The 21,435-nt window shown below is 47.4% G+C and overlaps 1 pseudogene; it reads right to left on the reverse strand.

Moving 5' to 3' along the window:
- Positions 1 to 252: 252 nt before the first annotated feature.
- LOC148773914 (elongation factor 1-alpha, oocyte form-like) overlaps positions 253 to 21,435 on the reverse strand; it is a 43,798-nt pseudogene continuing 22,615 nt past the window's right edge.

Below are 21,435 nucleotides of genomic sequence, written 5' to 3' on the forward strand. Positions count from 1 at the left end.
AGAGCAACTTACATAACTTTAGGCAAGATTTGGAGTGGTGGTCTCTCATAGGTCAGTTAGTCGAGGTGAGGAGACCAGGTTGGTTGCTCCGGAGGTCTAGGAGGGAGGGTTGATTTCTGTTCAAAGCTGTTTCGTCAGAGGCTCTTCAACGGTCTGGCGGGACTCTTTCCCGCCAGCGGGAAATGAAGAAGAAAAGAAGAAGCCAAGATGTCCACCGGGGAAGAGAAGCCAAATGGCCACTGAGGTCTGACCTTACAGTGACCTTGGCCGCAGCCTCTTCTTCTCCACGGCCTTGATGACACCAACGGCCACGGTTTGCCTCATGTCCTGCACGGTAAAACGTCCTGGAGGACAGGAGGAAGGAAAAGAGTGAGATTTCTGAAAACAGACACAGAAGGCACGGCTCCTTGGTCTCAGTCAGAGGTGCTTTCCCTCCCAGGATTCAGAAGCCATCCACCCCAGCTCACCTAGGGGCGGGTACTTGGAGATGGTCTCCACACACATGGCCTTTCCGGGGACCATCTGCATGATGGCTTCATCGCCCAACTTCAGGGCCTTGGGGTTGTCTTCTAGCTTCTTGCCCGAGTGGCGGTCAATATTTTCCCTCAGTTCAGCAAACCTACAAGAGATGTGGGCTGTGTGACAGTCCAGCACTGGAGAATAGCCAGCGTGGATCTGTCCTGGATGATTCAGGACGATCACCTGGGCGGGGGGAGAGGAAGAGGATCACTGCTGGGACCCAAGATCCAGGGCCAAACCTCGAGCCGCTTGGGGCCTCCACCAAAACCGGGGCTGATTTCTAAGAGGCAGTCTCCACCACCACCATGCACCAAGGGCTTTGGCCTCCTGGGTGGCTCTCCTTGGCCACAAAGCTGCCTGTCTCCATCCGGGGGTCGTTTTTGCTGTTTCCAACCATGTTGCCTCGACGGATGTCCTTCACAGACATGTCCTTCATGTTGAAGGCCACGTTGTCCCTGGGCAGGGCCTCCGACTGGGCCTCGTGGTGCATTTCCACAGACTTGACCTCAGTGGTGAGGCCACTGGGGGCAAAGGTGACCACCATGCCAGCCTTCAGGAAGCTGATCTCCACTCGGCCCAGGGGCACCGTGCCGATGCCTGCGCAGAAGAAGGGCAGGTGGTTAGAACCACTCCAGCCCTGCCCGGTAAGAGCTGGCTTCCTGGGGATCAAGGGCCAAGGTCACCTACAGAGCTGGTCAGTTCAGTTCAGTTCAGTCGCTCAGTCGTGTCCGACTCTCCGCGACCCCATGAATCACAGCACGCCAGGCCTCCCTGTCCATCACCAACTCCCGGAGTACACTCAAACTCATGTCCACAGAGTCGGTGATGCCATCCAGCCATCTCATTCTCCGTCGTAGGAAGTGCCAAACTCAAGGACTGGCTGTTTCCTCTGCATATCAGATAAACTGGAAACGCTGGGGGTTTGGCACTGCTCACAGGTCAGGATCTGAAGCCCAGCAAGTCAGACAGCGGACCTCCTCCTGCACTGGTGTCTCCCCTCAGCCGGCCCAGCCTTGGCCCCTCACCTCCGATCTTATACACGTCTTGTAGCGGAAGCCTCAGGGGCTTGTTGATGGGCGAGTGGGGGAGAGGATGGAGTACAGAGCTTCCAATAGGGTCACCCCGGTGGCATTTCCCTCCTTCCGCTCAACCTTCCAGCCCTTGAACCAAGGCATCTGCGGGAACAGGGATGCGGTAAACGAGGAGGCAAGGCCAGGGAGTGGCTCCCTGCATGCCCACCCCAGGACCAAGACCCGTTCTGCTCCCCCGCCCGGCGGCCCATGGACCCAGCCTGCACTCACGTTGGTTCTGGGCTCCAGCATGTTCTCTCCGTGCCAGCCCGAGATGGGCACAAAGGCCACGGTGGCCAGGTTGTAGCTGATCTTTTTGATGTAGGCGCTCACTTCCTTGGTGATCTCCTGGAAGCGTGCGGCGCTGTAGGCCAGCTCGGTCGAGTCCATCTTGTTGACCGCCACGATCAGCTGCTTCACACCCAAGGTGTAGGCGAGCAGGGTGTGCTGGAGGGTCTGCCCGTTCTTAGAGATGCTCGCCTCGAACTTGCCCACACCGCCAGCCACAATGAACACGGCGCAGTCGGCCTGCGGGAGGCAGACATCGTGGGGGCAAGAGGTTGGTTAGGAGAGGGGGCGCCGGATGTGCTGGGAGGCTGGCTAGAGCTTCGGGCAATCCCCGGCCCCTTGCGGGCGGGACGCTCCCCAGAAACCGACAATGCCTTCATCCCCCGGCTGCTGCTGTGCACAGAGGTCCTGCCTCCCACTTAAACTGTTACTCAGCCCCATACATAAGCTTTCGGTTCCTTCCTCAGGAGCCCCACATGGTGATCTACTTGTCTGGGTGTCAGAAAACCCAGTCCCTGACCCAGCCCGAAAGGAGGATGGTGTCTGGACCGCATTAGAGTCTGTCTTCTGATTGGTCAGAACTGAAAGTCCGCGCGGATACCTTCTAAGGCTTATGATGCCCTTCCTCCCCGAGGAAATAAAGCCTGAGTTTCCTCCCCTCCCTCTGCCAGCCACCTCCCCTACCATCCGCCCTAGTTAGAAAGGGAAGGACCTGGGCACAAGGGCTGCTTTACCTGGGAGGTGCCGGTGATCATGTTCTTGATGAAGTCCCTGTGGCCCGGGTCATCGATGATGGTGATGTAGTGCTTGCTGGTCTCAAACTTCCACAGGGAGATGTCGATGGTGACGCCACGCGCTCTCTCTGCCTTCAGTTTGTCCAACACCCAGGCGTACTTGAAGGAGCCCTTACCCATCTGGGGACGGGTAAGGAGTGAGGAGCGCATTGATGGGAGATTCAGCCACCGCTCCAAGACCTCACAGCGTGCCCTGCTTCCACGCTCTGCCAGCAGACCCAGCCAGAAGCGGACCGCCATCCCCAGCCCCCGCCACTTCTAGAGCCAACCCCGCGGGCGGGTGGCTCACCTCAGCTGCCTCCTTCTCAAACTTCTCAATGGTCCTCTTGTCAATCCCCCCACACTTGTAGGTGAGGTGCCCGGTGGCGGTGGACTTGCCAGAGTCCACGTGGCCGATGACCACGATACTGATGTGCGTCTTCTCCTTGCCCACTGCGGTGGTTGCTTCCTTCAGTCAACTAGACTGGAGCACGGGAGGGGAGGGTGGGGAGAGGGTGAGGCCCTGATGTCCTGGCAGGCAGCCCACCTCTCGCTACTCCTCTCCCCCTGCTCCGCCCCAGCACCCGCTCCCCACGCCGTGGCCTAGCTCAGAGCTTGGGACACGGTGGCACCATCTGGAAAGTAAAGGACTTGCCAGGCTGGCAAGGGTCACGGTCCCAGGGTTATAGCTGGGATTTCCAAGCGGTCATGGCCCCTCCCTCCTTTCTCCTATGCGGGCCTTCCCTAGAACATGTGGGGGCTCAGCCACTGCCCCACATTTCTCCATCCTTCCAATTCCCCACCCAAGACCCGCCTCCCCACCCCGGCACCAGTCCACCCCATATATTAGAAGCCCTGCCATCCCACAGCCTAAAGGTGGTCCTCTGCCCCTTGTCAGCGCCCACCTTCAGAGAAGCGGGAACAGGCCACCCAGCAGGAGCTGCAGTAGTGAATATGTGACAGTAGTCAGTGGCTGTCTTACCTCCTGCTTTTAGAAGCCCAGCCCTGGGCCTGCCTCTGGTTCCACCCAAATCTGACAGCAGAGCTGGGTAGGGAATGCCACTCCCTACCCCCAAAGCCAATTTTTCAGACTTCTTCTCTGACTGATTTGATATTGGGATGAAGAAAGCATGGGTAAGTGAGTGTGTGGGTGGAGTTGGGGAAGGGAAGATTTGGGAACTAAGAAAAAAATAAGAAGAAAGATAAGAATGAATTCTGCCTGGCATCAGACGTTGCATGTGACTTCCCAAGACTAAGGTGCTGTAAAGGCTGTGGCCTTTCATTCATTCGTGCAGTGCACTGGGAAGTATAGTGCTGGATACCGCCAGGGGCTGAGGACTCGGAATCAGGAAGCGGTCATGGCGAGACTTTGTTGGGGAGAGCTCTCAGGCTCCCTGAGAGTCAGGGGTCCTTCTGCGGCTCCTTCCAGTCAGCAGTCCAGGACTGCTGGGGGGTAGGGGGAGTGGCGCCTGCTTCAAGGCTGGACTGTGGCTACTAACATCTAGTGGAGCCCTGGGAGCTGTGACTGAGGTGGGAGTGGTGCAGCCCTGGTCTCTGAGGGGCTCACACCCTGGAAGGGAGACAAAGAAGCCGTTTCAAAGTAATGAGTGAGTTGTGAGGGCTGTGAGTGAAGGTCTTTGGGGGGCTTCCCAAGTGGGTGGGGTGAGGAGGACTGCTTCATAGAGATGTTTCAGCAAGACCATGGGCATGGGCACAGGCAGAGGGGCTTGTCAGGCAGAATAATCCATTAAGGACAGTTCTGGACTCAGTTTGCCTGGAGGGAATGGGTGGAAGGAAACAGTGGCTAAAGAGGTAAAAGGGGAAGATCATTATGCATTAATTGCTCAGAGTTTAATTTTCCTAAACTGTAAGTCTAATTATGTAATCCCCTGGCTTGAATCTCTTGATTACTCTTTATTGTCCTCAGGGGGGAAATTACTGTTCCTTCAGTGAGGAGAGGCTTCAAGAGGCTGAGGCTGGAATCAGAAAGACCCTTAGGAGGCCACCGCAGGAGTCCTGGAAGAAGGGGATACGTTTCAGCCAGGGGGTGCAGCTGACGCGTGTTCCACATAAATAGAGGGGGATTCAGAAGTGGAGGGGGGACCAAAAGTGCCAACAGAGGCACTTGCCATCAAGATGGGGAACACATGCCTTTGTCAGCATCTTCTCTCTCATCCCAAAGTCAAGCTCAAGCCTTTGATACAGCACCAGAGGACCCTACAGTTAACTCTAATGCAGGGGTCCCCAGCCCCTGGGCCATGGACCAGCATCAGTCCTCAGTCTGATAGTAATCAGGCTGCACAGCAGGAGGTGAGCAGCAGGTGGCCCACGGGTCATGCTTCACCCACTGCTCCCCAGGGCCCGTCGCTCCCTGCCCCTTGCTATGCCGCCCGATCCATCCCCCACGACACTCCCAGTTCCATCTGTAGAAAAACTGCCTTCCACCAGGCCAGTCCCTGGTGCCAAAAATGTTGGGGACCACTGCAAGGGTTGGAGTCTAGACCCCTTCCTGAGTCTCCAGTCCTTCCATCCAGAGCAATTGAGCTGCTCACTCCCTGATCTGGATCTGAAGTTCCCTAGTCTTACTATGAGTCTTGCTATGAGTCTTGCTAGTTAGATGAGATAACCTGTCTTGTTTGAGCCTCTTTGAAATAGCACAAAGGCAAGTCAGGTGTGTAAAGGAATTTCGCCACAGAACCAGGTAGACCTGAGTCTACATTCTGCCTCCTCTGCTTCCTGGCTGTGGGAATTGACTGGCTCTGAGCTTCCATCCCATCTGTAACATGGAGGTAATTCTTTCCTCCTGCTTTCCTGAGCAGTGAACTCAGTCATCCCGCGCAGTGCCCGGCATGTGGCAAGTGATCCATAACCAGCGTCTCCTCTGGTCCTGTCTTCCTCTCCCTGCCTTGTGTTGCCAGACTCTGCTCGCTGAGAGCCAAGTGCTTACATACAGACCAAACGATTTGCCCAAGGTCACAGACACATTAGTGAAGAAACAGGAGGATACTCCTCCATCTCCAGGTTTCCAGCCTTCTGCTGAGCCAGACTGTCTCCTCATTAAGAATTATTATTGTTATACTTCTTCCATTTAAGCCATTTACATAGTATCTCTGTAGTCTTGGCTGACTCCGAACTGCAGGAATAATCAGAATGAAGAGGTTTTCTGACATTGAAATCAGCTGAAGGGTAAGTGTTCCTGATAGAATGACTTTCCCAGCTAGTGTAATTGGCTGTTGCTGGAAAAATATTCCCATTATTTACAAATTTGAAGGGCCCTGGAAATTCATTATCATTTTATTAGAAATAGTATTTACAATGTATAAACATAAAGTCATCAGGGTTTCTGGAATGAGACGGTTAAGAATTAGAATGAATCTATAGTGACTGTAATGCAGGCTTCAGATGAGTTAGGATGAAATAAAATCATTTAGAATGACAAGCTCAATGCAATGAGACAAATGAAGTTATATGGTCAAGATATGCTTGTTGGGCAACTGCATAAATACAAGAAGGGGTGACTTTGTAGTGAAAAGTTACTCCAGGGAGGACTGATTCCTAAAGAAAGCTAGACTATGTGGCCAATGTTGGTATATGAACTAAGTATGTCTATTAATTAGTTTACCTATTAACCAAAACCCCTTGGTCTTTATAGTTAGTGAGCAGAGGTGTAGCTATGAGATCACCCCATTTTATTCAAGTTTCTAGAGACAGACTCCATTGCAGGCATAAACTGAGTCTGCACAACAGTATCAGTACATATATATATATTTTTGTTTTGTTTTATTGAAATTTAGTACTTTAGCCACCTGATGCAAAGAGCCAACTCAATGGGAAGACCCTGATGCTGGGAAAGATTGAAGGCAAAAGGAGAAGGGGTTGGCGGAGGATGAGAAGTTTAGATAGCATCACCAACTCAATGGACATGAATTTGAGCAAATTCTGGGAAATAGTGGAGAACAGAGGAGCCTGGCATGTTACAGTCCATGGGATTGCAAAGAGTCAGACAAGACTTAGCGACTGAACAGCAGCAAAGTTGATTTACAGTGTTGTGTTAATTTCTACTGTACAGCAAAGTGATTCAGAAATGCCTGTATACACATTCTTTTTCATGTTCTTTTCCCTTATAGTTTATCACAGGATATTGAATATAATCCCCTGTGCTATACAGTAGGACCTTTTGTTTATCTGTTCTGTGTTATTATCAGTATACTTTAGAAGAAAGCCACAAAATGAAACAAACTAGAGTTAGTGATGGGGAACTTTGAATGTAAAGTTTCAACACCTTAAATTTAGTCACACAGAGAAAGACATGTGTGACATCACTGAAATGTGGAGTCTGAAATATGACACAGATGCACTTATCTACAAAACAAAAGCAGACACACAGATGCAGAGAACACACTTGAGGTTGCCGAGCTGGAGAAGTGGGGGGGATGAAGGGGGAGTTTGGGGTTAGGAGATGCAAACTAGCATATATAGAATGGTTGAGCTACATGGTCCTCCTCTATAGCGCAAGGAGCTGTATACAATAGCCTGTGATAAACCATAGTGAAAAGGAAGATAAAAGAGAATATACACACGTGTATAACTGAATCACTCTGCTGTACAGCAGCAATGCACACAACATTGAAAGTCAAACTCTACTTTGATTAAAATGTTTAAAAATTGAAAAAAGAATTGTTTTGACTTAGTTTAGTCCCATTTCAAGCGTGTCCATGAGAAGCAGGGAAACCTGAGTTTCCCAGGGTCTGGTCACCTGAACAAGGAGATATCCAGTTTGCAGACCTGCAAACATAGGAAATCAAATCCTAAGTAGGACGGAGTTACTTCTTTGCCCAGATGCTCATAGAGCACCTTTTCTGCGGTGGTCTTGAAGCATGTGGCCGCCTGGGATGTCTGCTGTCCCTGCCTCAACAGCACGAGGGGGAGGCAACACCAGACTCACCCACCCCACAACCCAGGAGCTGGGGTCCTGCCCTGGAGGAGACAAAGCACCGAATGTTGGAGACACTCTAAGTTAGTGATTTTCCACTCAAGTAATTCTTGCTTAGATGGAGAATGGAGACAAGGGGAGAAGGTCCTTTTCTTTATGTTCCAGAGCTTGACAGCTTTAGCGGAAAGGGACAGTCATGCCCTATTAACACGGAAAGCTTTCCCTCTGAACTCTGAGCATCGTTCATTCAACAGATATTTCTGGAGCACGTCGTCTTTCTACATCTCCGCCTCAAAGCTGCTTTTGCCTAACTCCCATTTCACAGATGGCTGAGAGGTAAAATGAATTGTCCAAACCACACAACCAACGTGTAGGCAGGGGCAGGGGTGGAATTTTAATCCAGACATGTTCCTTTCTCTTTTTCTAGGACTTCTTTCTTTTTATTCATTTAGTGTTCACCGCACTGGGTCTTCGCTGCCGCGGACTTTCTCCAGTTGCAACAAGCGGGCTTCTCCTCTTGGCGGCTCCCCTCATTCAGAGCACTCGTTCCAGCTGAACCAGCTTTAGTAGTTGCAGCACACGGGCTCGGAAGTTGTGTCACATGCGATTAGTTGCCTTGTGCCCTGTGGCATGATCTTTCCAAACCAGGGATCAAACCTGTGTCCCCTACACTGGCAGACAGATTCTTAAGTACTGGAGCACCAGGGAAGCCCCCCAAATGAGTTCCTTTCTAAAAACAACATACGTGTGATAGCCAAGACATGTTACCTCCTGGAAGTCCCCTGGGCATCATTCTGGTGCCGTTCCTCATCTTAGATGTGGAAACTGAGTCTCAGGCAAGTCCTTTTCAGTCTGATTTGAATCCACAAACATTTAGTGTCAGACATGATTCAAGAAGGACCTGCACCTCTAGGAATTCCCAGGCCAGCTGATTTGACACATTCCAGTCTTGGGTGGCAAGAACGACACACTCACAACCACACAGTTAAGGTCTCACCGTGTGGAGATCTGTGCACAAGTAGTGGAAGCACAAGCCTTCAGTAGACCTTGCTGATTGACTTGATCACAAGTGCCGCTACTGAACATTTGTCCGACAAAGGAAGACCCTGGTAATACTTATTCATGTAATTGCTTTTCTTTCGCAGGGCTCTAGGGGTGACATCTCTCTGCCGAGACTGCCGTTAATTTGAAGGCTACCAATCTCCCCTCACTTTGTACCATAAGCCAGATAGCAGTGTAAATCCAACACATGTGAGCTCTAAACTTCAGCCCAGAGGCAGGCAGGGCACAGGACTGTCGCTGTTGCTCAGTAGCTCAGTCGTGTCCGACTCTTTGTGACCCCATGGACTGCAGCACACCAGGCTTCCCGGTCCATCACCAACTCCCAGAACTTGCTCAAACTCTTGTCCACCGAGTCGGTGATACCATCCAACCATCTCATCCTCTGACGCCCCTTTCTCCTCCTACCTTCAATCTTTCCCAGCATCAGGGTCTTTTCAAATGAGTCAGCTCTTCACAACAGGTGGCCAAAGTATTGGAGCTTCAGCTTCAGCATCAGTCCTTCCAATGAATATTCAGGATTGATTTCGTTTAGGATAGACTGGTTTGATCTCTTCGCAATCCAAGGGACTCTCAAGAGTCTTCTCTTTTGAACACCACAGTTCAAAAGCATCAATTCTTCAATGTCCAGTTTTCTTTATTGTCCAAATCTCACATCCAAACATCACTATTGGAAAAACCGTAGCTTTGACTGCTGCTGCTGCTGTTGCTAAGTCACTTCAGTCATGTCCGACTCTGTGTGACCCCACAGACAGAAGCCCACCAGGCTCCCCCGTCCCTGGGATTCTCCAGGCAAGAACACTGGAGTGGGTTGCCATTTCCTTCTAGATGGACCTTTATCAATGAAGTAACATCTCTGCTTTTTAATATGCTGTCTAGGTTTGTCATAACTTTTCTTCCAAGTAGCAAGTGTCTTTTAACTTCATGGCTGCAGACACTGTCTGCAGTGATTTTGGAGCCCAAGAAAATAAAGTCTGTCACTGTTTCCCCATCTATTTGCCATAAAGTCATGGGACTGGATTCCTTGGTCTTAGTTTTCTGAATGTTGAGTTTTAAGGCAAATTTTTCACTCTCCTCTTTCACTTTCATCAAGAGGCTCTTTAGTTCTTCACTTTCTGCCATAAGGGTGGTGTCATCTGCATATCTAAGGTTATTGATATTTCTCCCGGCACTCTTGATTCCAGCTTGTGCTTCATCCAGCCTGGCATTTCTCATGATGTACTCTGCATATAAGTTAAATAAGCAGGGTGACAATGTACAGCCTTGACATACTCCTTTCCCAATTTTGAACCAGTCTATTGCTCCATGTTTGGTTCTAACTCTTGCTCTTGGCCTACGTGCAGGTTTTTTAGGAGGCAGGTAAGGTGGGCTGGTATCCCCATCTCTGTAAGAATTTAAAGAGCACAAGATGGAGAACAGTGTGGAGATTCCTTAAAATATTGGAAGTAGAGCTGCCATACGACCCAGCAATCCCACTGTTGAACATACATACCAAGGCAACCAGAATTGAAAGAGACATGTGTACCCCAATGTTCATCGCAGCACTGTTTACAATGGCCAGGACATGGAAGCAACCTAGATGTCCGTTGGCAGATGGATGGATAAGAAAGCTGTGGTACATATACACAATGGAATATTACTCAGCTATTAAAAATAATGCATTTGAATCAGTTCTAATGAGATGAATGAAACTGGAGCCTATTATATAAAGCGAAGTAAGCCAGAAAGAAAAATACCAATACAGTATACTAATGCATATATATGGAATTTAGAAAGATGATAATGATGACCCTATATGTAAGACAGCAAAAGAGACACAGATGTAAAGAACAGTCTTTTGGACTCTGTGGGAGAAGGTGAGGGTGGGATGGTTTGAGAGAATAGCATTGAAACGTGTATATTATCATATGTGAAAAAGATCACCAGTTCAGGTTCGATGCATGAAACAGGGCGCTCAGGGCCAGTGCACTGGGATGACCCAGAGGGATGGTATCAGGAGGGAGGTGGGAGGGAGGGTCAGGATGGGGATCACATGTACACCCATGGCTGACTCATGTCAATGTATGGCAAAACCAATACAATATTGTAAAGTAATTAGCCTCCAATTAAAATTATAAATAAATATATAACAATTAAAAAAAAAAGAGCATAGGATGGAGATTGAAACTGTCAAGGCTGCTCCTTCTCCAGTCCCATATCTGTCTCAGAGCAGTGTCCCAGGGAAATAACTGGGGCACTGCTGCTAAGTCACTTCAGTCATGTCCGACTCTGTGTGACCCCATAGACGGAAGCCCACCAGGCTCCCCCGTCCCTGGGATTCTCCAGGCAAGAACACTGGAGTGGGTTGCCATTTCCTTCTCCAATGTGTGAAAGTGAAAAGGGAAAGTGAAGTCGCTCAGTCGTGTCCGACCCTTAGCGACCCCACGGACTGCAGCCTACCAGGCTCCTCCATCCATGGGATTTTCTAGGCAATAGTACTGGAGTGGCTTGCCTTCTCCGAACTGGGGCACAGGAGGGGCTTTTTTCATCTGTATTTCATCAGGGACAGAGAAGGAAATAGGCTGATGTGAAATAGGTGGTGCTAGGGTGGTGGTTGGAAGAAGGATGCAAAGGGCACAAAATTAAACGTCCCAAAGGGTTTCTATTTGAAGACAGCAAGTCTGAGAAGTCAGCACAGGAATCCAGCATAGAACTGCTGATTCATTCATGCATTCATGTAGCAATGGGGAATTACATATTTCCAGTTGTCACTTTTTCACTGTGAAGTGTGTGTTGTTGTTATTTAGTCCCTAAATCATGTCTGGCTCTTTTGCAGCCTCATGGACCTTTAGCCCGCCAGGTTCCTCCATCCATGGATTTCCCAGGCAAGAATACTGGAGTGGGCTGGCATTTTCTTCTCCAGGGGATCTTCGCAACCCAGAGATCAAACCGTGTCTCTGGAGTTGCAGGCAGGTTCCTCACCGCTGAGCCACCAGGGAAGCCCATAAAGCATATGATACAGGGGAAACTGTTTTGTGGATGTCCCGTATTTGTAGCACCCTTCCCTCCCTTAATTTTAGAATCTAAGTTCAGGTTCTGTCTCTCGTTTATCCCTGTGTGAATTTGCATAAACCATTGCATAAACCACACTGAATCACAGTTTCTTCACCTGTGGAATAGGACTGATGACCATCCTGTCCTTTCCCTCCACTGGTCCTTCGGAGAATCAGATACTGGGTTGGAAATGAAACTGTAAGCTCCAGAAAGGACCCACAGAGTTTGCTCAGAGTGATTAGAGACTGAGAACTCTAAACTTACTTCTGCACTGCTGGCAAAAGTGTTACCTTCAAAGCCCTGGAGGAGAAAAGTGACTATGTAAATATCATCAGGAGTTTCTGGGTTTTGTTTTTTTTTTTTTGGATGGGTGCTCAGGGATCTTGACGAACTTATTCATTGCTGTCTCCAAAATGTCATTTACAGTGACTTGTATTGAGTCCACTAATGAAGGATCAAAGGAAGTGTTCAGATGTCTATTGTATCCATTCATCAGTTAATATTTAAAACACCTTATATATCTGAACTCATGGTGTTAGCCCTTGAATACATACATGTTATATGACTACTTTGGTTTGCTTTGGAAATCATTTCATGTGGTCCACTGAGGGTTAGGAAGGTACAGAAAAAAAATTAGAGGGTAAAAGAAGGTTCTCCTTCCTTTGGGATGCTCCTAAGGTAAGTGCACACTCTTCCTTACCTCTCCAGCTACACATCTATCCTAATCCAGATGTTATTGCTCCAGAGTTGACAGTACGTCAGGTGAGCAACTGAAATATTATCCTGAGAAATGTCAGATTTCACTGCATAGTGTTTATAATTTAACTGTTATTTAGCATTTATGGATAACACACATACTTGCAAATTGTTTTACAATCATTTTATAGTTGCTTTGTGAGAGATAATTAAAGCAAAACCACTTTATGTGGAGCTACTCAGAGGGACAAATTTGTGCCAATAATGTGCTTATATAAATGCAAATTATCAGGAGTCTTAATACAGTGAAAACTGCTTAAATCATTTTTCATGGTACCAATATGTAAATATTATAATAGTTCCCTGATTTATAGAGCACTTTTCTTCCTAAAAGATAAATATACTTACCTAGCCATGCATTACTTAACAGAGCTTCCCAAATCCCAGCGGAGGAAACCCATTCATTTACTGAGCCTTTCAACCAGATCCTACAACAACGCCCAGCCCATAGTAGGTCCTTAATTTTTAACAGCTGAAAGAATGAATGAGGAATTATTTTCACAAGGCCATAAGCATCTGTAGCCTTCATGCAGAGGATGAGAGTGAGGAGGGGGATGGTCATTAAAAGGTCAAGGTTTCCACCTCCGGGGAAGCACTGAAGTGGTCAAGAGACTGGGCAGAACAGGAGTGAAAACTGAAGGGGCGGTAAGGTTTAGGCAGGTGAGTGGAGGCTATTGTCTCAATGTGGAGGAAAGCTAGCTTTCTAACCCTCAGAAAATGAAACTGAGCAAGAAGAAACGATGAGAAAATGCACTCGTAATTGGTGAAGTTAATGTCCTGGAGAAGTAGCCCCAGCTGAACAATAATCTGTACGTTTTAAGTACCTGAGAAGCCGATAACATTGTAATCTCGGGAGAATGGTGTCCTCATTAGCATAGGATGAGGCAGCAGCCTCTTTAGAGGTAAGAACAGAGCAGTCCATGCCTTAGATTCTATGGGAACCCTGTTTCCTATGAGGGCAAAAACTCGTGGTAGAGTTCACTGCAGGTATTTGATTGGGGAACCTTTTTAAGAGATATACTATTAACCACTCATGGAACTAATGTACTGAGGAATATAGTTTGGAAAACAGTGGTTTAGAGCATAGAAAAATAGGGCAAAAGAGCAGTTCCCATGGAGGTCATATTTCTTATAAAGAAACAAATCACATTCTTGTTTATCTTTGGCACTTAACAATCACAAGAGATGACGCCAAACCTTAAATCCTCAGACTTCTGAACACTCCATATACCATATGTACATATAGGACACATGCTTATTACTAAACTGTGTACATAGGATATAATATAGAATGACTATAACTGGGACACTGAAACGATCCCTTCAAGGTGGTTCCGTGACTGTAGCTCACCAGGCTCCTCTGTCCATGGAATTTCCCAGGCAAGAATATTGGAGTGGGTTGCTATTTCCCACTCCAAGGGATCTTTCCAACCGAGGCATCAAACTTGCATCTCCTGAGTCTCTGAGCCACCTGGGAAGCCTAGGATCCCACGTTCATTCTGGGAAAAAAAAAAATTTAAAAAAAAGAGAGGGAAATGATGGTGATGGTGGAAGAAAAAGGAATTCATAAAAGAATATGGAGTGATGTAACAATATAAAAATAAACTAAAGGAAGAAGAGGAGACTTAGCCAAAACTTTATACTGACGGTGGAAAATGATGAAATACACTTATGACTTTAACAATTCTGGGACAAAATTGTTAAAAGGAAGAGGCTCTGGAGTCAGATCACTTGGGCAAAACCTCACTCTCCTACTTCCTAGATAAATGACTTTCAACCAGTTAAACTTTCTTAAGCCTCAGTTTGAAATAATGATATTATCTGCCCTCTTATGTTTGCTTTGATCCTTTCATGGGAGAATCTGTAGACTGGCACCTGGTATGTATTAAACTCTCAATAACTGATGGTTTTATTATGCCTCCCTTCTCAACAAATCTTTTATACTTCTAATGCTGGTTCCTACCAACCTCCCTCTGTTAAACAGGTCTTGAAAGAGAAAGAAGCCCATATTGGTGATGCAGACGTCAATGCTACTTTGAAATCATTTTATAAATGAGGTAGACTTGAAAAGTCCCAGAACACAGTGCTGATTGAGGACATAGTAGTGTGCTTCATTCCATGGGGTCCCACATGATTTAGTGACTCAACAACAACAACATGTTCAATGAACAAAATGTGTTATAATTTAAATCAGTGTAATTGCACAATGAATGAGAAAGGATAGAGGCAAATTCACCCCAATTCTTAACCAAATTGCATGTCCAAAGGATAACCCTTGCTCTGCAGATGTGGACAGAGCTCACTGCTGGGAAGATGAGCTGTGTACTGAAAACCAGTCTGGGCACCCCAGGAGTAGGAGAATCATAGATCATTTGAGGGGACAGAGTGTAGGGAAGGCAGCTGGTCAGACCTTCAGGTTGATAGGGCAGCAGGTGACAGGAGGAGCCTCCCTGCTGATGGTGGGGAGACACAGCCTGGTGTCACATATTTGGTGGATCTCAGGATTTATTCATGTGAAAGGAGAGGCACCCGTGGGCAGTCCCAGCATCACCTGGAAAAACATATCTGCTATTGCTTTGGTCTTCCTGGTGGCCCAGGGTTACAGCTTCCTGCAATGCAGGAGGCCCAGGTTCAATCTCTGGGTCAGGAAGATCACCTGGAGAAGGAATGGCAACCCACTCCAGTATTCTTGCCTGGGAAATCCCTTGGACAGAGGAGCCTGGCAGGCTATAGTCCACGGGGTCACAAAGAATGGGAAACGACTTAGCAACTGAGCACACACCCACTATTTCTTTAGAGCAGAGTCTGGCAAACTAGGGCCTGTGAGCCAAATCTGGCCTGCATCAACTTTCTGTGTGCGCATGTGCAAAGAATGACTTTTACATTTTAAAATGAAAGAAAAAATGATAATTCATGGTATGTAAAAATCAGATGACATTCAACTTCAGTGTCCATAGATAAAATTTAATTGGAACACAGCCACATCCATTCATTTACCTGTGTCAGTGGCTGTTTTGGGACATACCAGCTGAGTGAGTGGTTGCAGTTCAGCCAGTTCGGTTCAGTTGCCCAGTCATGTCCGACTCTGAGACCCCATGGACTGCAGCATGCCAGGCTTCCCAGTCCATTACCAACTCCCAGAGTTTACTCAAACTCACGTCCATTGAGTCGGTGATGCCATCCAACCATCTCATCCTCTGTCGTCCCCTTCTCTTCCTGCCTTCAATCTTGCCCAACGTCAGGTTCTTTTCCATTGAGTCAGTTCTTTGCATCAGAGGCCAAAGTTTTGGAGTTTCAGCTTCAGCACTGGTCCTTCCAATGAATGTTCGGGACTGATCTCCTTTAGAATGGACTGGTTGGATCTCCTTGCAGTCCAAGGGACTCTCAAGAGTCTTCTCCAACACCACAGTTCAAAAGCATCAATTCTTCGGTGCTCAGCTTTCTTCACAGTCCAACTCTCACATCCATACATGACCACAGGAAAAACCATAGCCTTGACTAGACGGACCTTGGTTGGCAAAGTAATGTCTCTGCTTTTTAATATAATACCTAAGTTGGTCATAACGTCCCTTCCAAGGAGCAAGAGTCTTTTAATTTCATGGCTCCAGTCACCATCTGCAGTGATTTTGGAGCCCCCCAAAATAAAGTCTCTCACTGTTTCCATTGTTTCCCCATCTATTTGCCATGAAGCGATGGGACCGGATGCCATGATCTTAGTTTTCGGAATGTTGAGTTTAAAGCCAACTTTTTCACTCTCCTCTTTCACTTTCATCAAAAGGCTGTTTCGTTCTTGTGGTTGCAACAGGCCCACAAATCTTGAACTGTTAACTACCTGGACTCTTATAGATGAGTCTGACTGCTTTCGAGCATTGTACTTTCTACTGTTTTCCCGTTCATTCATTCACTCATCAAACATTCTTGAGCATCACAGGCAATAAGGAGACTGAGATCCAGGGATGCGGGAAGGAAAGATGAAACCAAGGCATCAATAGTGCTTTAACAGAGCGATAACACGCAACTAGGGTAATTCTAACTGGAGGCGAGGAAACAGGAGGGTTCAGTGAACATTTCAGGAAAGAGATTCTCAAACATAACAATCACACAATGACCAGACTATTACTGTGTGTGTGTTTTTTTTGGCAGCACTGTGCATGGCATGTGGCATGTAGCATGCGGAATCTGACTTCTCTGACCAGGGATCAAACCCATGCCTAGTGGAGTCTTAGCCACTGGACGGCCAGGAAAGCCCCAGATCATTACTGATTTGCAGATAGAGACAGCACAGAGAGGCCGCTGGCTTGCTGAGGGCCAGTTGCATAAGCAGGATCAGGACAAGGCCAGAAGCTCTTTCAGGCTTCCCAAGTCCATGCCCATGTGACCTACCCACCAAAGAAGGCTGCTGCTGCTGCTGCTGCTGAGTCACTTCAGTCGTGTCCGACTCTGTGTGACCCCAGAGACGGCCGCCTACCAGGCTCCCCCGTCCCTGGGATTCTCCAGGCAAGAACACTGGAATGGGTTGCCATTTCCTTCTCCAATGCGTGAAAGTGAAAAGTGAAAGTGAAGTTGCTCAGTCGTGTCCGACTCTTAGTGACCTCATGGACTGCAGCCTACCAGGCTCCTGCTGCTGCTGCTGCCGCTAAGTCACTTCAGTCGTGTCTGACTCTGTGTGACCCCACAGACAGAAGCCCACCAGGCTCCCCCGTCCCTGGGATTCTCCAGGCAAGAACACTGGAGTGGGTTGCCATTTCCTTCTCCAATGTGTGAAAGTGAAAAGGGAAAGTGAAGTCGCTCAGTCGTGTCCGACCCTTAGCGACCCCACGGACTGCAGCCCACCAGGCTCCTCCATCCATGGGATTTTCTAGGCAAGAGTACTGGAGTGGCTTGCCATTGTCTTCTCCGACTAGGCTCCTATGTGAGATCAAAAGAAGTGGCATCTGTGTGGTAGGGTGGGAGAGCAAGCAGAGAGGAAACACGAGGTGACTGTCTCAAGGAGCAGGTAAGATTCAGTCACGGGACAACCAGGGCTTGTGGTGCAGAACAAGATGCCTTCCGAATGACCATTTGAGAAGGCAGCCAATTTCTGGTCCAGAAGTAACTCTCCTCTGAGAACTGTGTGGACTTTACGTCAGGAATACTGATGCCAAAGCCTGGATTTTGCTACCTGCTTTGAAATCACTGGGACTATCCCAAGTGTGCAGTCTGGTTTATTTCCATCACTCTGATTTGGAACACATCCATAGAAGCTTGGAAAGGGGGAGCATCGTCCTTTTAGTTTAGCCATGTTCTGATCATTTTTGTTTTGCTTAGCAAAGGTGTTAAACTTATACTGTGTGTTGGCAACTGTTCAGTTCAATTCAGTCGCTCAGTCGTGTCCGACTCTCCGCGACCCCATGAATCACAGCACGCCAGGCCTCCCTGTCCATCACCAACTCCTGGAGTTCACTCAAACTCATGTCCACAGAGTTGGTGATGCCATCCAGCCATCTCATTCCCTGTCGTCCCCTTCTCCTCCCGCCCCCAACCTTTCCCAGCGTCAGAGTCTTTTCCAGTGAGTCAACTCTTCGCATGAGGTGGCCAAAGTATTGCAGTTTCAGCTTTAGCATCAGTCCTTCCAATTACTTCATTTCAATAAATCGCAGTTACTAGTGAATGGCAGTTGTGTTGAGCAGAGAAGTGTTTGTTTCATTTTATTCTCATAAGGGCCCCGTGAAATACAGGTTTGTCAGTTTGGAAGTGAAGATCAAGATGAGAATGGAAGAGGAAAAGAGAATTGAGATTCACTGAGCACCAGTTACAGAGTTCAAAAGGTGTTTTCATTTTTTGCTCTTATGAATAATGCTACAGAGAATAACATTAAAATAAAAATATTCTTGTCATGCAAAAATATTTATTAATTGCTGATTAATATTGACACTACCTGAACCCTTCCTACAGCAGGGGCTGCTGAATGTCTCCTGGGATAGGGCATATAGCAATTTGATACCGAGCATGACCGTAGTAACAGTCTCCCTTTCACCCCGCCCACACGCAACAAAGAACGTGAGCATCTTTTGAAAACATGTAGCTGGGGAGTTAATACTCTGGAGGCTCCACACTCTGCGTCCACCTCCAGGCTTTCCTCCCTGCTGTCCCCCATCCTACTTCTGCCTCTGCATCCCTGACGGTTAGACTGCCCCCTGGGGGTCCCTGGAGCCTACTGCCTGAGAACAGGAAAGGACTTTGCTTTCACTCTGGGACTTGGGTTTTTCCATTCTAACAATAAATCTCTACTCAGACAGACTAGAGCATTTTCAGGCAGTCAATATATTTGCTAATTAAAGTTTACAGCATGTAAAAAATTCACCTTTAGGGAACTTTGATCCCCAACCCCCAATCTGGGTCCCCTGATGTCATTTATTATTAAGTGAAAATCCAATAACCTTCATTACTGAAAATAAATGAGATGTTCTTTATTTTGTCTCTGCCTTCCCGTAAGGCTGCAGGAGGAGACTGAATGTAAAAATTAGGTGGAATTCTTCCCAGGGATGGGGATATTAGTGGTATTAGTCATCTGGCTAACTAAACTCCAAATGTAATCCCCTATTATTTCTCACCCATTGCAAAGGCAACTCAGCATTAGGGAGCATGGTGTTCAGACTTAAGACTCCAAGAGCTCCCAGAGATGGCTATTGCGGGGGCGAGGGGCGGGGGAGCACAGAAGGACTTGGACTTCTGCACAAATTACATTACAAAATATGCAACCCAGAATGCTGGGAACTTAATTCTAGCTTTGCTGTTTTCTAGCTGTGTGACCTTAGGCAAGTCACTTAACTTCCCTGAATCTCAATTTTTTTTTCATCTGTGAGGTGAGGATTATAACAATACACTTATTTCATAGGATTGTGACTATTAAATGAATCAATCCAAATAAAGGGACTAAAACAGTGCTTGAACATAAGGGCCCAATAAACATTAGCTCTTGTGATTAATTGTACTTTTTATTGAATCATGGAAAGGACACATTCAAGTCAGAGCTGCCCCGAGAAAAATAGCTCACCCTTTGTAGACAGATTACATTTGGCAGTTGGATCTTCCTTTTATTTAAATATTAAATAAATAAATAAAATGCATTTGCTATTGAGGGAATTGATTTGCATGAACCATACATACATTTTTTTTCATCCAGTCACTCCATGTGGTAAATGCTGAGATCCAGGGATAAAATCTATTCACTTAACAAATCCTGTCATCAGCCTTTGGGCTAGAATACACATTGAGATCCACACTGTTGTTCCTGCTCAGTGCTCAGTCCAATGCCTGCGACCCCAGGGACTGCAGCGTGCCAGTCCTCCCCGTCCTCCACTGTCCCCCAGAGTTCGCTCAAATTCTTGTCCATTGAGTCAGTGATGCCATCTAACCATCTCATCCTCTGCCGCCCTCTTCTCCTTTTACCTTCAACATTTCCCAGCATCAGGGTCTTTTCCAATGGCTTGTGTCCATTCAATGATTATAAATCAAGAAACAAATCATTACATATAATGGTTTATTTGCTTTCTAGTTAACCCAGAAATCCTGGTTTGAATTTAGAATTCTTGAAATTCTCAGAGTTCTGTGCCCAAATATGCAGTGACTGCTGAGCTTGACCCTGCCCCCATGATCTGACACCTTCTCGCCCCTCCCCGGATCACTTCTGCACCCTGTGCAGAAGCTCTAGTTCACCTGTTCCGACTGCATAGTACAGTGTCACCCACCCCAGGCCTAGGGGTGCTCACTCTGGTGGCATCATCCACACTCATAGCATGTCAGCAAATGTTAAACAGCTACTTAAATGATTCCCTCCAATTGTGATGATGCCATGAAAGAAAAATCCAAGATTGTGAGGAGGTGGAGAGAGTGGTCCGACATCACCTAGGGTCTCTAGGTTTGTGGGAGGTTTTCCTGGGAAAGCTACACAAGCTGAGACCTAGAGGATATAGAAAGTGGAGGGCGACAGAGAATCTTCCAGGCAAAAGACACATCATGTGCAAAGGCCCTGAGGTGGGAAGAATGGAAGAAGGTTAACATGTCTGGAATGCAGAGAAAGATGGAGAGCGTGTGGGGAAAGACTGGAGATGCAGAAAAGGGTGAGATACTCCAGGGTGTGACTGGAATTTTGTTTTGTGAAGGTTTTGTTTCCTATGGATTTATCTAGGAGTCATGGGACATCATTAAGGATTTTAAGCAGGGGTGTGATCTGATGAGATCTGCATTTTTGAAACTTCTCTTTGCCTCAGCTTAGGGACTAGGTGGGGTTGGGGCACACACTTGACATTGGTACACATAATGGCTGAGCGGGGCTACTGACAGCAGTAACGGTGGGGCAGGCGTGTGCATGGTGGAGCCCTGATGAGGACAGCTCCAGTTATGATGTAGATAGATCACAATAGGCATAGGAGTGTGGGTCAGGGCTCCAAATTCTGTGGGCCCCATTTTTCTTTTGTATTTGGAGAAAATGATCTACCATCTTTTTCTGCTTTTACTTTTTGTAACTCTGTTGAGCCTGGGCAGGTATTAGGTGTCAGAACAGTGGTGCTGGCTCCCTATCATAGCTTAAGACAGCTGAGAGGACTGCCTAGCCCCAGGGAGAAGTTCCACTAGACAGGGGCTTCTGTCTGTCCACCACCCTCTCCAGGAAACAATAGTGCATTATTTCTTGAACCAGAAGTAATTAGCCTGAGAAGCTTTGCTGATTATATTTGGGAATACTGTGTGAGCACTGATCCCTGTGGGCCCACCCCAGGGACTTGAGGAATTTATATAAAATGCACAGCCCCAATCCCAGGAGACCTTATTGGAGAACAGTGAAAATACAGCTGGATCTGCAATCATAATCCAGATTTAAATACTGGATATCCCACTTGGGGAAAGGAAGGCATGCTGATGGAGGAGACCCTATCTGAGCCTCTGTTCCCTGTGGCCTGTCAATCACAAATACCTACTGGAACCCTTAATGTCCCATGAGTCAGCCACTATTGCGTGTGCTGTT

This window comes from Moschus berezovskii, chromosome 25 (genome assembly GCF_049115385.1).
Source record: "Moschus berezovskii isolate FMDL1 chromosome 25, NW_MosBer_1.0, whole genome shotgun sequence".
Taxonomy (NCBI): Eukaryota; Metazoa; Chordata; class Mammalia; order Artiodactyla; family Moschidae; genus Moschus; species Moschus berezovskii.